This window comes from Schistocerca americana, chromosome 2 (genome assembly GCF_021461395.2).
Source record: "Schistocerca americana isolate TAMUIC-IGC-003095 chromosome 2, iqSchAmer2.1, whole genome shotgun sequence".
In the NCBI taxonomy this organism is placed as follows: Eukaryota; Metazoa; Arthropoda; class Insecta; order Orthoptera; family Acrididae; genus Schistocerca; species Schistocerca americana.
In genome coordinates, this window is record NC_060120.1 from 394,858,645 (window position 1) to 394,873,940 (window position 15,296).

A 15,296-nucleotide genomic window follows, 5' to 3' on the forward strand; every position below is an offset into this window, starting at 1 on the left:
GGCTGCACGATGTTGGGGCGTGAGCGGAAGACGGCCTAACGGTGTGCGGGACCGTAGCCCAGCTTCATGGAGACGGTTGCGAATGGTCCTAGCCGATACCCCAGGAGCAACAGTGTCCCTAATTTGCTGGGCAGTGGCGGTGCGGTCCCCTACGGCACTGCGTAGGATCCTACGGTCTTGGCGTGCATCCGTGCGTCGCTGCGGTCCGGTCCCAGGTCGACGGGCACGTGCACCTTCCGCCGACCACTGGCGACAACATCGATGTACTGTGGAGACCTCACGCCCCATGTGTTGAGCAATTCGGCGGTACGTCCACCCGGCCTCCCGCATGCCCACTATACGCCCTCACTCAAAGTCCGTCAACTGCACACACGGTTCACGTCCACGCTGTCGCGGCATGCTACCAGTGTTAAAGACTGCGATGGAGCTCCGTATGCCACGGCAAACTGGCTGACACTGATGGCGGCGGTGCACAAATGCTGCGCAGCTAGCGCCATTCGACGGCCAACACCGCGGTTCCAAAAAATGGCTCTGAGCACTATGGGACTTAACATCTTAGGTCATCAGTCCCCTAGAACTTAGAACTACTGAAACCTAACTAACCTAAGGACATCACACAACACCCAGCCATCACGAGGCAGAGAAAATCCCTGACCCCGCCGGGAATCGAACCCGGGAACCCGTGCGTGGGAAGCGAGAACGCTACCGCACGACCACGAGATGCGGGCACCGCGGTTCCTGGTGTATCCGCTGTGCCGTGCGTGTGATCATTGCTTGTACAGCCCTCTCGCAGTGTCCGGAGCAAGTATGGTGGGTCTGACACACCGGTGTCAATGTGTTCTTTTTTCCATTTCCAGGAGTGTAGTATTAGTGGTGTGAAACTTGACATATTCACAGTCACCTGGATATCAAAGCAACATGCAAAGCAACATGAAATGGAATAAGCACATAATGTCAGTTGTAGAGAGGATGAATTACTGACTTTGATTTATTTAGCGAACTGAAAGAAAGTGGTGACTGCTGCGGTGGCTGAGCGGTTCCAGACGCTTCAGCCCGGAACCACGAGGCTGCTATGGTCGCAGGTTCGAATTCTGCCTTGGGCATGGATGTGTGTGATGTCCTTAGGTTAGTTAGGTTTGAGTAGTTCTAAGTCTAGGGGACTGATGACCACAGATGTTAAGTCCCATAGTGCTTTGAGCCATTTGAACCTTTTAAAGAAAGTGTAGCTCAGCTGTAAACCCATTAAGCAGTATATTCCAAGTGTATGACAATATGTATGGAACTCACTGCAGTCGTGAGCTCATGCCTATGATCCAACAGAAGATAGACACTTTGAACAATATGTGCAAGATGTTGTGAACCATTTTTAAAATGTAGCAAATGATGATCGTAATAAAGAGTTCTTCAAACTAATATGTTATGGTGGCATCTTCACAATTTGAAACTAAGCATGTCTGGACACAGAATGACAAAGTTTTCTTTTCATTTTTATGCGAGGAAGCTGACCCTCAAAACTGTTCACCATATTCAAGACATATTGTAGATAATGTTGGTAGCTCTTCAAGGCTGTTTACAAATGATTCAACTGCCTACAGGAAAGTCACATCAGTGGAAAACTGATGATGCATGCAAAAAGAACTTCAGATTATCAATTCCTGACATAAACACTTCCAGTTAATCCTCAAATAAGCACATGTAATCCATCTAAATAGGCAAAAAGACCCAATATCACTTTTATCTATACTATCACCGATTAGTCACAGGAATCTGTCACTCTTGTCAAATATCTACTGGGCAGCAGTCTCAAGCAATTAGAGATAGAACACCTGTACAAATATAACTATGGGGAAGGCCAATACCAAACTTTGATCTAGTGAATGAATCCAAAGTAATTTATTAATGAAGGATACTGCTTCCATAAGCCATTTCTTGCTGATTTTTGGGCATAGTTCAACAGTCTGGGAACCTCCCTAAGTTGGTTTAACGTACGATAAAGAGGGAAGGGAGGAGATCAAGGTGGCAAAATTTGATTCATTCAGTGTTATTGAGATGTACTGACAATCATTTTTCCTTTGTGAATGAAAAACTGTGTACTGCACTTTTGTTAAGCAGATTTCACTGAAAATTTCTAGAAAGGTACAGAAATTCCCACTTTTCAGACATTATCTACATGTCTTCACACGTTGCATTCACTAGTATAGCCTCAAAAATCACTCTGTGAACACCTCCATTTTATGCCTGCTAACGAAATATATTTAAGCAGGCAGAGCACCTTCCTACTTATCATATAGTGGAGATGCAGAGTCGCAGATAGGCACAAAAAAAGACTCATAAAATGAGCTTCCGGCCAACAAGGTCTTTGTCAAAAATACACAACAGACAGGCAGGTTCGCGCGCGCCCGTGCGCCCGCCCGCCCGCCCGCCAACCCGCCCGCCCGCACACACACACACACACACACACACACACACACACACACACACACAAAAATCACATGCACATGACCACAGTCCCTGGCTGCTGAAGCCAGACTACTTTCTTTTAGTTGCAGAAATAAGTCTCATATAGTCAGGTAGGAGCTATAAAATGGATGTGGATGTATAAAAAACAAATAGGTCACAATTTAACTTACTGCCACAGTAACTGCAGGAGCAACACTATCTTGCATTGGCCAGAAAATTGGCTTCCACGTTGTTTGTGGACCTATCCAATTACAAAGATTTAGCAAAGTCCTGGAGAATGTAGAAAAAGAGTGGCTGCACGGGGATTTGAATCCCGGTTCTTCCAAATATGTGTCCAACTGTACCTCTTCCTTAGTGAGTACAGATGTGTGTCCATTCAGAATTCCACAAAAAATATGCGTGTTGCGTCTACCTTACAAGGAGGCATACCGTCATTGTAAAACAATACCTCAAACTTCAGTTGTTTCTCCCAAGTTATATTCAAAAATCTTAGGAATGCATACTGCATCATTCTACACCAAGATTACTGTCCAACCTTCTTCATTTGTGATTGTGGAAGTGTGTACACCCTAAGCAATTCAAGCATACAACATTCTGTTGCTCTTATTCTTTGTGCTAACCACTTTCATTGGAGAAGCATCCCTGAGGGAAGCCAGGTGCATGACTTTTGATTGCCTTTGAGTCAAATACAAACAGCCATGTTTCACTATAACATGTGTCACTGAATGTTGATTTTGGCACACCAGAATTAAACCTACTAGGTTTCTGCTGACACAACATCAAATGCAAATATCCCCACCATAAGAACCTTCAAGTAGGATACAAGATGCAACAGCTAATGAAAAACCCATGACTCCAGTGAATTTCCTGGTAGGTTTGTGGGTACCACTTCTGTAACACACTGAAGATAAAAATGTGATTTCTTCATTAGTGACTGCTGCTAGGTACTTGAGAGGATTTTGGTCATCGAAAAAATTTCTTTTTGCCTTGATAGACCCAATAAATAATGATATTATGGGAGAAGTACAGCCCCTAAATGCAAAATTCAACTGCATAAGGCACTGATTCTTGGTTAAACTCATTTTTAAATCACAAAAAAACCATTACACAAAAATTTTTATATTTGAAATCCATGGGTAATTGTAGCTGCACTGTCTGTCTGCGCTAAGCATAAAAATGTAAGTTCTTCCAGCACTTATCTGGTATAAGTGCTGACTTATTTATTAACTTACTTAAGTATGCTATCTGGTGTAACGTATCACTGACATTTGGAACAATATAATTCTGCTAACAGCTACATTTCTTTGCAGTATTGCAGTGCACCAAATGCAAAATTTCTCAAAACTTCCTGTTGCTTAGAAAAAGTCTTAAGCAAACATAGCACGAATGTGTAACTTAACTGTGTGTTGCTTACCACACACAGAACATTTAACACACTGCAAATTACAAAGTTGTCGACATTACACTAAATCATAAAATGTGGCACAAATGCTACAACACAATGGAGACCAACATTCATGTTTTGAGATGACATATTAACCAATATGCTTCCAATGTTTAGCTGGGAGAGCAACTGGATGCAATAAGTATTACATTTATGTGTCTTCATTTGTATTTGTACGTAATATGTTTCTTTATTCACAAGAGAGGAGGCCCTAGCAAAATTTTAGTGCAGGCTTTTTCCATGATGTACAATGGCTTCTGTATATGTTTGTCCTACAAATCTGTGTTGTGAGTTATTGTGACACTCCAGTTGTACCTAAATTAACATATGACAGGCCGTGCAGATTCTGCTTGGATCTATTATATTTATCTAATTAATGCGGCTATATGGGTTTCAAACCAATGAACTATATTCAAGAATTAGTCCCTTGAGGATTTTGTAACGTCTTTCAGTGAAGATTTTATTATACATTGCCACAAATTCCAATTGTAGATCCCAGTACTTGAAGCAACATGAACGAATAACGTCCCAGGTGACTTCTATGAACTAAAATTATCTGTTAGGCTACATCATACCATACCCCATCAAAAAGGATCATCACAAATGGAGGGCTAATAGTGTGTGTCACAGTTACTGAAAGGGCAGGGGACTTTTTGTTTACTACGAAGTTCAGTTATAAAGTAAAACTGGAATGAAAATTGTTGTGAGACATTTATAATAATTAGCTAAGTTTCATTTTTCATCACTTCTACAACCAAAGTGTAAGGGGGTATCATGCGTCCCCTTCCCCCCCCCCCCCCCCCCCCACCACCACCACCACCCACCGGCCCCTTCTCCACCCGATCCAATTATTTTCTTCTTTTTCTTTAGGAAATATCATCAATGGCCAATTTCTAAAACTCCTAATTCTCACTGCAACTTCATTTTCTTCTACTATGCAAAAATATTATCATTCATTTGTAGCTCATAATTAGTGTTTTTATACTCGGGTCCACACGGCATTTACAGCATACCACAAATTCACCATACAAAACACACAAAAATGAAACTTAGAATTGTTATTTTGTCAAATGATGACTTAGAACTGTTCTCTCCTTACTGCCAAAGTGATACAACCGTTCTAAAAGCTCTTTGAATTTTATCCTACGATAAGGATTAGGAAAAACAACTTAGAAGAATGAAAACATAGTCAGTCTCTCTCAGTCTCTCCCTACCTTTCTGAGGATTTTGGCCAGACTGACCCTGTTGATGGGGGTGGTGATGATGTTTGGTTTGTGGGATGCTCAACTGAGCAGTCATTAGCACCCATACAAAGTCCCAATTTTTTCACAGTCCAATTTTTTTCACAGTCCAATTTTTTTCACAGTCCAATTTTTTTCACAGTCCAATTTTTTTCACAGTCCAATTTTTTTCACAGTCCAATTTTTTTCACAGTCCAATTTTTTTCACAGTCCAATTTTTTTCACAGTCCAATTTTTTTCACAGTCCAATTTTTTTCACAGTCCAATTTTTTTCACAGTCCAATTTTTTTCACAGTCCAATTTTTTTCACAGTCCAATTTTTTTCACAGTCCAATTTTTTTCACAGTCAAATCTAGCCACTGTCACTAATGATGAGGATGATGATGAAATGAAGAGGACAGTACAAAAACCCAGTCCCCGGGCAGAGAAAATCCCCAACCCGGTCGGGAATCGAACCCGGGACCCTGTGATCCAGCGGCAGCAACGTTAGCCACTAGACCACGAGCTGTGGACGTTGATGAGGGTGAACATATGCGTTGAAGGGAAGCTGTGCAATGCATCCAAGATCAATGACAGCAAGTCCTTCCTCATTTGTGTTTAAAAAGTATGGACCATCAGGTCAGCCTCTGAGCTGGAGGTGCAGCGAAAAGGAGCAGTGGTCTGATTGTCGATGTTGTTATGGCAACAGAAGGCCTGGAACAGAGTCGACATAAAGTGGACTCCACTGTTTGACATCCTAAATGGTGAAAATCCACTCAATGACTTGCATGGGAAAGGACGTCCACCAACAACAGCCCTACAGCTCCCTGAAATGGACCAGTAAAATCAACATGAAACCTGTCCTTTGAATGGTCATGTGGGACCATGGTGAAAAACATTGTGCTGGTGATGATATTTGGCCCCAGGACAACAGACACCCCGCCAGGCCAATGCCTTCAAGTGAATCATCCTCCAATGTGCTGCATGAAGAAGCTAGAGGATTAGGGACCAAAGCAGGGTGGAATGACGACACAGCAACCAGAGTCCTCCATGACCAACATTAAAAGCCTTGAGCTAGTAGTGTAGTGTGAAATAATTCTTAAGAACTGGTTAGGAATGGTGGGAAATACGATCTGGTCACCCTTTCTGGATTGCCCACAAAATCTTCACATGACTTGGTTGTGGGACAATGCTGATGTTATCTCATGCTCTATAAGTGGCAATTCATTCAGGATCTTTTGGAGGTCTTGGCCCAGGTAAACAAACAGTTCTCTGATGGTTAAATTCCCCATCAGGGTCAATAGATAAGTGGGAAATGGTGTCTGCATTGGTGTGTTGGTCAATGGAGTGAGAGTGAATTTCGTAGTGGCACCATATTATGAACAGCACCCAACATTGCAGGGTTGCACAGTCTTATTTGGGAACTCAGAATAATGCCCAAACATGAAAACCAAGGTTTCAGGATCTGTCAACAGGTGGAATACACTAGAAATTTCTTGAATCCATAAATAACCGCTAAAGCCTCCTCTTCAACTTGCAAATAGCTGAGCTGTGCAGCATTTACTTTTTGAAGACAAATACAATTGGGCACTCCAGACCATCTGACAACCAATGGGACTAAACCACCACAATGTCACACTGGAATCCATTCGTCACTAGCTTCAACAGCAGTGGAGTGAAAGGGTGCCTAATCTGTGGCACCTGAGAAAAACTTGGTATGCTATATGATTTTTCCCAGAACAATTGTTTAAGGTTAATAGGAGCTGGCATGTTGATTTTCATGTCAACGTGGTCATGGGTGTGTGTGACACTATTGTGGCTAAGAATGTGCCCAGGGTATTTTATATTAGGTACAAAGAAACTGCACTTTTCCAACTGATAGCATAAATAATTATCCAGGAGCCATTTAAACAGGGATTCAAGATTCTTGCAATGTTCCATGCATGTTGGCCCAATACTGATACCATCATCCAAATAATTAACACACTGCATAATGCTGTGAATCAATTGTTCTAAGTACTTTTGGAAAATGGAGTGTGCAATCACACCCAAAACGGTAAACAATTTTACACGAATAAGCCAGATGGCGTATTTAAAATTAGCAACTGACATGAAGCATCATCAAGAGAGAAAATGAGATACACATGTTTTTATATCTATTTTCAAATAATGCTGCGCCCGTCAGTTTAGACAAAAACTCTATGGGCAGGAGATAAAGATAAATGTTACAATGGGAATCAACAGTAGACTTAAAATCACCACAAATACATAATACCCATTTAGTTTTTTAATGACCTCCATAGCTACTGCCCACTGTCAGGTGAAAACAGAGGAAATATCGAAATGGTTCCGAAGAATATCAAAATGGTTCTGAAGCTACATGAGTTCTGGCTGAACAGCCTGAAGAATCACAAAAAGAAGTGGGTGAGCTAAGCAAAATTTAGGTACCACAAAAGCTTTCAGAGAAATGACAACTATAAAGTTAATCAAACAATGGAAACTCCTGGTAGGAATATCAACAATGTAGGAAAAAATAGATTGCTACTCTTACTATAAAGAAGACACGTCAAGTTGAAGACAGGCATGATTACACACACACACACACACACACACACACACACACACACACACCAGCAAGCACACCTCTCGCACATATGACCAGCAACTCCAGCATCTCAGGCCAGAATGCAACATCATGTGGGATGCAAGCAGCAATCTGGAGGGGGTGAGGAAGAGGAAGGGCCAGGGATAATAGTGTATGGGTGGGGAGAAAGATCCACGCTGTCTGGTGGAGTGCGCAGAGACTAGAATGTCAACATGGGCAGTGTCAGGCAGTTGTGGGACAGGGAGGTGCGAAAAAAAGGAACAAAAAAGGAGACCAGTGGAGAAAGATGGGTGGATGCATTGGCAGAGGGCTGCAAATAAACAGAGAGGGAAAAGAGAGTGGGGAGGAGATGATAGGACAGAGGGGGTGGAAACTGTTGGGTGGAAGGTATGGGGAAAATATGTTACGGTAGGTTGAAGCCAGGAAATTACGGGAACAGAGAAAGTATTGTAACGAAAACATCCATGTGTCCAGTTCAGAAAAGGAAGTGTTGCAACGATGACTCCCATCTGTGCAGTCCATGAAAGCTGGTGGTTGAGGGAAGGATCCAGATAGTTTGGGTAGTGAAGCAGCCATTGAAAGTGTATCAAGTGTGTTATGTTCAGCTGCATGTTATGCCACAGGGTGGTCTACTTTGGTCTTGGCCATGGTTTGACAGTGACCGCTTACCTTGGTGGATAGATGCTTGGTAGTCATACCAGTATAAAAAGCTGTGCAGTGATTGCAGCAGAGCTGAGAGATGACATGGCTGCTTTCACAGGAGGCCTGGCCCCTCATGGTGTAGGATAAATCTGTGACAGGACTGTAATAGGCAGTGCTGGATGGGTGAATTGGGCAGGTTTTGCACCTGGGTCTTCCACAGGGATATGATCCTTGTGGCAAGTGGTTGGAACTGGGAGTGGCATAGGGATGGATAGGGATGTTGTGGAGGTTGGGTGGGTGACAGAACACAGGTGGGATGGTAAGTATCTCAGGTAGTATGTCTCTCATTTCAGGGAACAATGACAGGTAATCAAAGCCTTGGCAAAGGATGTGGTCCAGTTGTTCCAGTGCAGGGTGGTACTGGGTGACAAAGGGAACACTCCTTTGTGGCTGGTTTTTGGGAGTGCTGGGAGGATTGGGATTGTGAGGGGAAATGGCATAAGAGATCTGTTTGCAGACTAGGTCTGGGGGATAGTGCCTATCTGTGAAGGTCTTGGTGAGACCCTCAGCATACTGAGCAAGGGAGTTTTTGTCACTGCAGATACACCATATGGCCCTGGGCAGCCAGGCTACATGGGAGGAATTTTTTGTGTGTGTGAAAGGGATGGTAGCTGTCAAAATGTGGGTCATGTTGGTGGTTGGTGGGTTTAAAGTGGACAGAGGTGCAGATGGAGCCATCAGAGAGGAGATAGTCAACATCTAGGAAGGTTGCATGCTGGTTTGAGGAGGACCATGTGAAGTGGTTGGGAGAGAAGGTGTTGAGGTTGTGAAGGAATAAAGATAGGGTGTTTTGTTCCTGGGTCCAGATCATTAAGATATTATCAATGAACCTGAACCAGACTAGGGGTTTATTGTTTTGGGGGGGCTAGGAAGGTCTCCTCTAGATGGCCCATAAGAAGGCTGGCATGTGGGTGCCCATGTCTGTGCTGCAGATTTGTTTATATACCTTTCCTTAGAATGAGTAATAGTTGTTGGTTAGGGTAAAGTTAGTAACGTGTATGAGGAATGAGGTTGTTATTATTATTCTTCAATGATTATGGATCACAGTGACTACCTGACAGAAGGCTTCTGCCAATTGTCTGACTTCTCCACCTATAAACTTTGCCAGAGTAATCCATCCCAGAAGTCCAACACAAATTCCAATCCCTGCTTAAAGCCTTAGGACCTCCCAGAACATCTCCCCTGAATCAATTGCTCTCCTCACCCTTAATGACACATCACACACACGCCTTCCATATGTTCCCCAAAAACTACAAACTCAACAATCCTGTATGCCCCATTGTGGCTGCTTATTGTGCCCCCACAGAAAGACTTACAGGCATAATTAGATGATAACGAGTTGTAATCATCAGTTAATTGTTGTTTGTGATAGTAACTAACAACATGTTAACCTGTAATCTTAATAGTAAAATCATGCTGAGCTGCCACAGCAAACCTTGAAGGATTTAGCAATTTTAAGCACTTCACCAAGCACTAGCATCAGACTTGGTCAAACCTTTTGCTGTGACCTCTCTCTCAGAGGCAAGGCAGTGATTAAACTGTATAATCTTGCCACAATAAGTTTTGGTGATAATAATTGTAGTATTCAGTTAACAGAGCACATAGGTCACTGAAAGACAAATCTCTAGGGTCCACAAGAGGTTGTAACTTTTAAATAACTTCATATAAATGACTGCTAGAAGACAAAAGTAAGTGACATTCCCCCTGACCAGAAATGAGATAAGAAACTAATGAACATTGGATAGTTATTGTCGAGACAGAATATTCAGAAGAGTAACCTCCTGTTCTAGTTGCAGCAATAGCTGTCACTGCTGCTGCTGCTGCTGCTGCTGCTGCTGCTGCTGATGATGATGATGATGATGGCAAATAGCTGCTGCTGCTGCTCCTGCTGTAGCAACATCTGTTGTTGCCGAAGTTCAAAAAAACTTGGTCCCTATGACACTAGCATAGAGTGTGAATGTGTACTGAAAGCATGGTAGGGTAAGAACTCATCACCACTAAAGTGTTTATGCCTGAGACTAATGCATAATCTACAAATAATGCCAAGGTCATCGTGAGCAGAGAACTCTATAAAAACCAAGAACATAAGTCGACAAGTTAACGCCCAAAGCAGTGTCAGTATCAGTATAGAAGCTAGACGTGATCTGTCAGAGCTCATGTGGTGTGCAATACCAGACTGAGCTGTGGCGGATGGCTTAATTTGTGGCTGTCAGTAGCTCAGGCCACATGACCCACCTTTCACATTTCTGGCAGAGTTCCTCAATCATGAGCTGCAATGTCAAAGATCTGCTTTCGATATCTTACTCTGGTGGAGATATTAAAATGGGCAATGTATGTGGTTCTGCACCAGTTTTTCCATCAATACGAGAAACTGCACTAGCAGCACTTGGTGCTGTTATAGAAACAATACCAGGGATAGACATGGCTTTTGTTGTTTCACTGCTCAGTGGCACAATTCTGCCTCCATTGTCAGTTGTCCTATTTCCTGAAATGACAGAGGACTGATACATCTATTAATAGCACCTTCAACACCATTCCCAAGTTAGTCCGGTAATCCATCACAAATACAATGTTTCTTGTTTCTGTCTGGACATTCTGTACTAGTTACATAAGTTAAATAACTTATATTCCCCTTCACTATTTACAACAGTCTGCCTATGCTGTGGTAACTTTTTGTTTCCGCAAATGTATAAATCATGTGGTTTTGAGATGAAAACTTGTCAAGCCATGTTCAGAATGCAGTTTCATCTGGAAAGGAAGTTTCTTGACGGTTGTTCAATAGAAAGTGGAAAAGGTGAACGTCTGAGTGCGCAAGATCGGGTGAATAAGGTGGGTGCAGAATTACTTCCCAACCCAATTCCTCAACAGTGTTTCTTGTCACTCTAGCAGAATGTGGGCAGTGTTATCATGTAATAGCATCACTTCATACAGTCGTACTGGTCACTGCTCTTGGATTTTGTCCGCAAGATATCACAGCTGTTGACAATAAATGTCAGCAGTGATGGGTACACCTGGGGGGAAGCAATTTCTAGTACACCATACCGACACTGTTCCACCAGATGCATAACATTATCTTCTGTGGATGTGGATCAGGTCTTTGTACAGGGAGTTGCTGCTGTTTTTTTTTTTTTTTTTTTTTTTTTTTTGGCCTCAGCCATTCACTTATTTTCCTTATGTGAGCATAAAGACACCATTTCTTGTCACCAGTAGTGGTACAAGATAGGAATGGTCAGTGTAGTTCATGAGCCATTCCATGATGAGCAAGCAAGGATACACATACGATTACCCACTGATTTTTGTGATTCTGGCTTAGAATGTGCCGTATTCATACACCTGATTTATGAACCTTTTCCACTCCATGCAACTTGAGTATACTGACATGCCTCATTGTAGATTAATGTGTTTCAATGATCTCCATCAAACCCCAAAGTTCTTCCTGAATATGGGGAGTAAGTAACATCAAAATGGTCATCTTAAAATGAGAAAACCATTTTCTTGCTGTGTTCTGTCCAATGGCATTATCCCCACCAAATATTTCTGACTGAATCTGCTTTTGTCACCCCTCTACTGAACTCAAACAGAGAAAATCTTCTGATTTCTCAACTTAGCACTCCATTATCTTGTGTCCACTCACTATCTCTGAATAACAAAATGACAACATATAAACTCAAGTAGCAACAGTGAACTACAAATAAAAACATGACAACCTATTTATAAACCCATAGAAATTAGAATACCAAAATGGAAAAAAAAATGCTACAAACTTATGCATCAACCTAATAATTATACTGTTGCTGGAATGGAGGTTCACATCGCAGCATACAAACTATCACCTCCCCGTTTGGAGGACATTTTGACAATTGCTCAAGTTTTTGAAGATGCCCAAGGTCTTGAACTGCAAGGTAATGCATAAATAGGAACACTGTAAATCGGCTAACATCCAACATCATGGAAGTCTATGGAGGTAGCAGATCTCACAGTGATCTAAATGGGCTAACAATCAACATAATGGAAGTCTATAGGAGGTATTAGATCTCTCAGTGATCTATGGCAGAAAACACCACGATCCACAGATACCTAAGAGTGAGGAATCATAGCATTGTTCCATTTCATCCACATTATTCACTGAATATTCCTTCCCACCAGTACAACCAGCATTTTTTCTATGAAGAAAGAAATATCACCCAGCAAAAATGGCTGTCTTGCTTTACTGTTCTTTTGAAGTGCGTTGCATGTGAATGCCAGTAAAAAGATGTGGGGAGGGGGAAAAAGGAACAAGCAAGGAAAAAGAAGGAAAGAGTAGAGAGAGAATGCACATAATGCTGCAAAACTTTGCACTTTGTGCAAATAACACACACCATCACAATTTGAATACATGAATAATCTATTTACAGATAAATCTAGCTGTTTGTTCTGTTCTATATAAGCACATGTGTGTGGTCTCTCTATTTACTAGAACCCTGATTCAGAGTTGAACCAGAATATGACACAATAGTTGATAATAGAGTGAAAGTAAACAACATAAATAAGCCTTCACATTTCAGTGTCAGAGTAAGTGGAGGTCATTCTTATGGTGAAGATCACGGTATTCAATTTCTGCACAACATCTTAAATGTGATACTTCCAAGTAAGCTTTCCATCTACCCTCAGCCCTAAGAACTTAAAATGACTGATCACTAACTATTTGGTCACTTTGGGACAGCAAAATTTCACTTTTTAAGAGTTCTGTGTCAGAAACTGTATGTTTTGTCCTCTGTTGCAGTTAATCTGTTCTCTGAAAACCACATGTTGATGTTACCAACCTGCCCTGGTAGTGAGATCTTTTAAATTACATGCATTATCTGTCATGTTTTTAGAGAGAGTCTGCCATGAGGTAGCTCTGTGTGTGTGTGTGTGTGTGTGTGTGTGTGTGTGTGTGTGTGTGTGTGTCTTCAGTCTTGTTTATGTGCCTACTGATGACTCAATGTGTCAACTATTCCATGAGTTGTCACATTTAGTCCTAAATTATTTATTAGCTGGAATAAATATAACAATGATATTCACTGCATTAATCAATTCACTTAAGTTATTACAAGGCTAGCTATTACCAAAGAACAAAATAGGCTTTGTTTTTATCATTAATAATTTTTCAGTGCTGTAGCTGTGATGCTGAGCAGCTTGTCATACAAAGTTTTGCCAATTACTGTGATTTAAAACATGTAGTGAACAGCCAGCAGTCATGTTACAGAACATATGTTGGGAGAAATTGTTTCATCTTGAATATTAAGATAGGTTTTTCAAATGCAGCTGTAATTTATAAATTGTACACAACATTAAGGTGAGAACTGAGTTGGTTTCTTTGTTTACCGGTGATGGTTTGAAAGTTTGAATGTCTCTGTAAAAGAACTACCAAGTTCTAGTAGGACTGTTCTCTTAAATGTGATGGCCACTCATTTGGTAACAGCAAGAATATCACAGTAATTAGATACACTGTATAGTGAAATGGGGGAAGAGGGGGGGGGGGGGGGGGGGGGGGCGGAACTTTCTTCTCAGAAGAAAAAAGACAATTCACTAAGAATTAGAAACAGAGCATACATGCCCCAAGGCAAATAATGCCATCCAATGAACACTGAGATCACACAATTACAATACTCCAGTGCATCAGTCACAAATTTGTGATGACTGACTGGCTGCAGCAGGCCTGAAAGTTCTTCAGCACCCTTGAGAAAATTTGATACGCAGCATGAAGCATTTCTACATGGAAAAATCTCCTGCTTGTGAGGCATGACAGGTGATCACAGTTGCCAGAAGTTATTTGTAAAAGTTGTCTCACTAGTGATTAAGAAGACTACAGATATTCACTGTGTGTAGCAAGAATTATTTTAAAAATGTAGAATAATCAGAGTTGTGTTGTAAAAATTTCCCAGTACACTTTGTACAGTATTTTGAATCCCACAATCAGCTTTATGACCAAATCAACTTCCCCGTTTCTCTGCATCAGATTTTGGCACATACCAGTAAAGGGCATATGGGGCTAGGGACATAGGAGCTTATAATCTGTGGACTTCTGCAGATTCATCTTTATTCTTAATGTTATGCAGAAGTGACAGTTCATCCCAAAATCACAGGCATCCAAAGACAATGAAAGTGGAGTTGTGAAGCAGGGAGCTCAAGCTGGTCTTTGCTTCTCTATTCTTTAAGTATTTGAAATTTGTCATGTACACATAATTTTCTGTGGTTTCATGGAAGTAAACCATGGATGCAAAAAATAAAATAAATAAATTAATTAATTAAATAAAAACATAGGGCAGTATAGATTTTAATGTCCCGTCAACAATGAGGCCATTTGAGAGGTAGACAAAGGTCAGACTGAGGGTGTATAGAGAAGCAGTTGTGTCCTTTTCATAGTAACTATCACAGTATTTTCTTACATGATTTAGAGGAACTGTAGAAATCCTAAATCGGGCTGGTTGGTTGGTTGGTTGATTTGGGGGATGCGACCAAAGAGCAAGTTTATTAGTCCCATCGTATTAGGGAAAGGATGGTGAAGGAAGTCGGCCATGCCCTTTCAAAGGAATTATCCTGGAATTTGCCTAAAGTGATTTAGAAAAATCTTGGAAAACCTAAATCAGGATGGCTGGACGTGGGTTTGAACCGTCATCCTCTAGAATCCGAGTCCACTGTGCTAACCACTGTGCCATCTTACTTGGTAAATTGGGTTGGCTGAACAGAAAATGGGATCTTGACCCTCCAGGACAAGAGTCCAGCATCTTAACAACTGCATCAGTTTCCTCAGTCATGTAATCCAAAAAAATAATGAACACTAATCAATGACCTATTACTGAGCAGTTTCTAAAATACAAGCACATGCTGCAAGCACGTGATT

The 15,296-nt window shown here is 41.5% G+C and overlaps 1 protein-coding gene across 2 annotated transcripts in view; it reads right to left on the reverse strand.

Annotated features, from left to right (window-relative positions):
* The window catches only part of LOC124594106 (vacuolar protein sorting-associated protein 18 homolog), a 262,862-nt gene that overhangs the window by 120,611 nt on the left and 126,955 nt on the right, over positions 1-15,296 (reverse strand). The gene's annotated exons all lie outside the window — the stretch shown is intronic.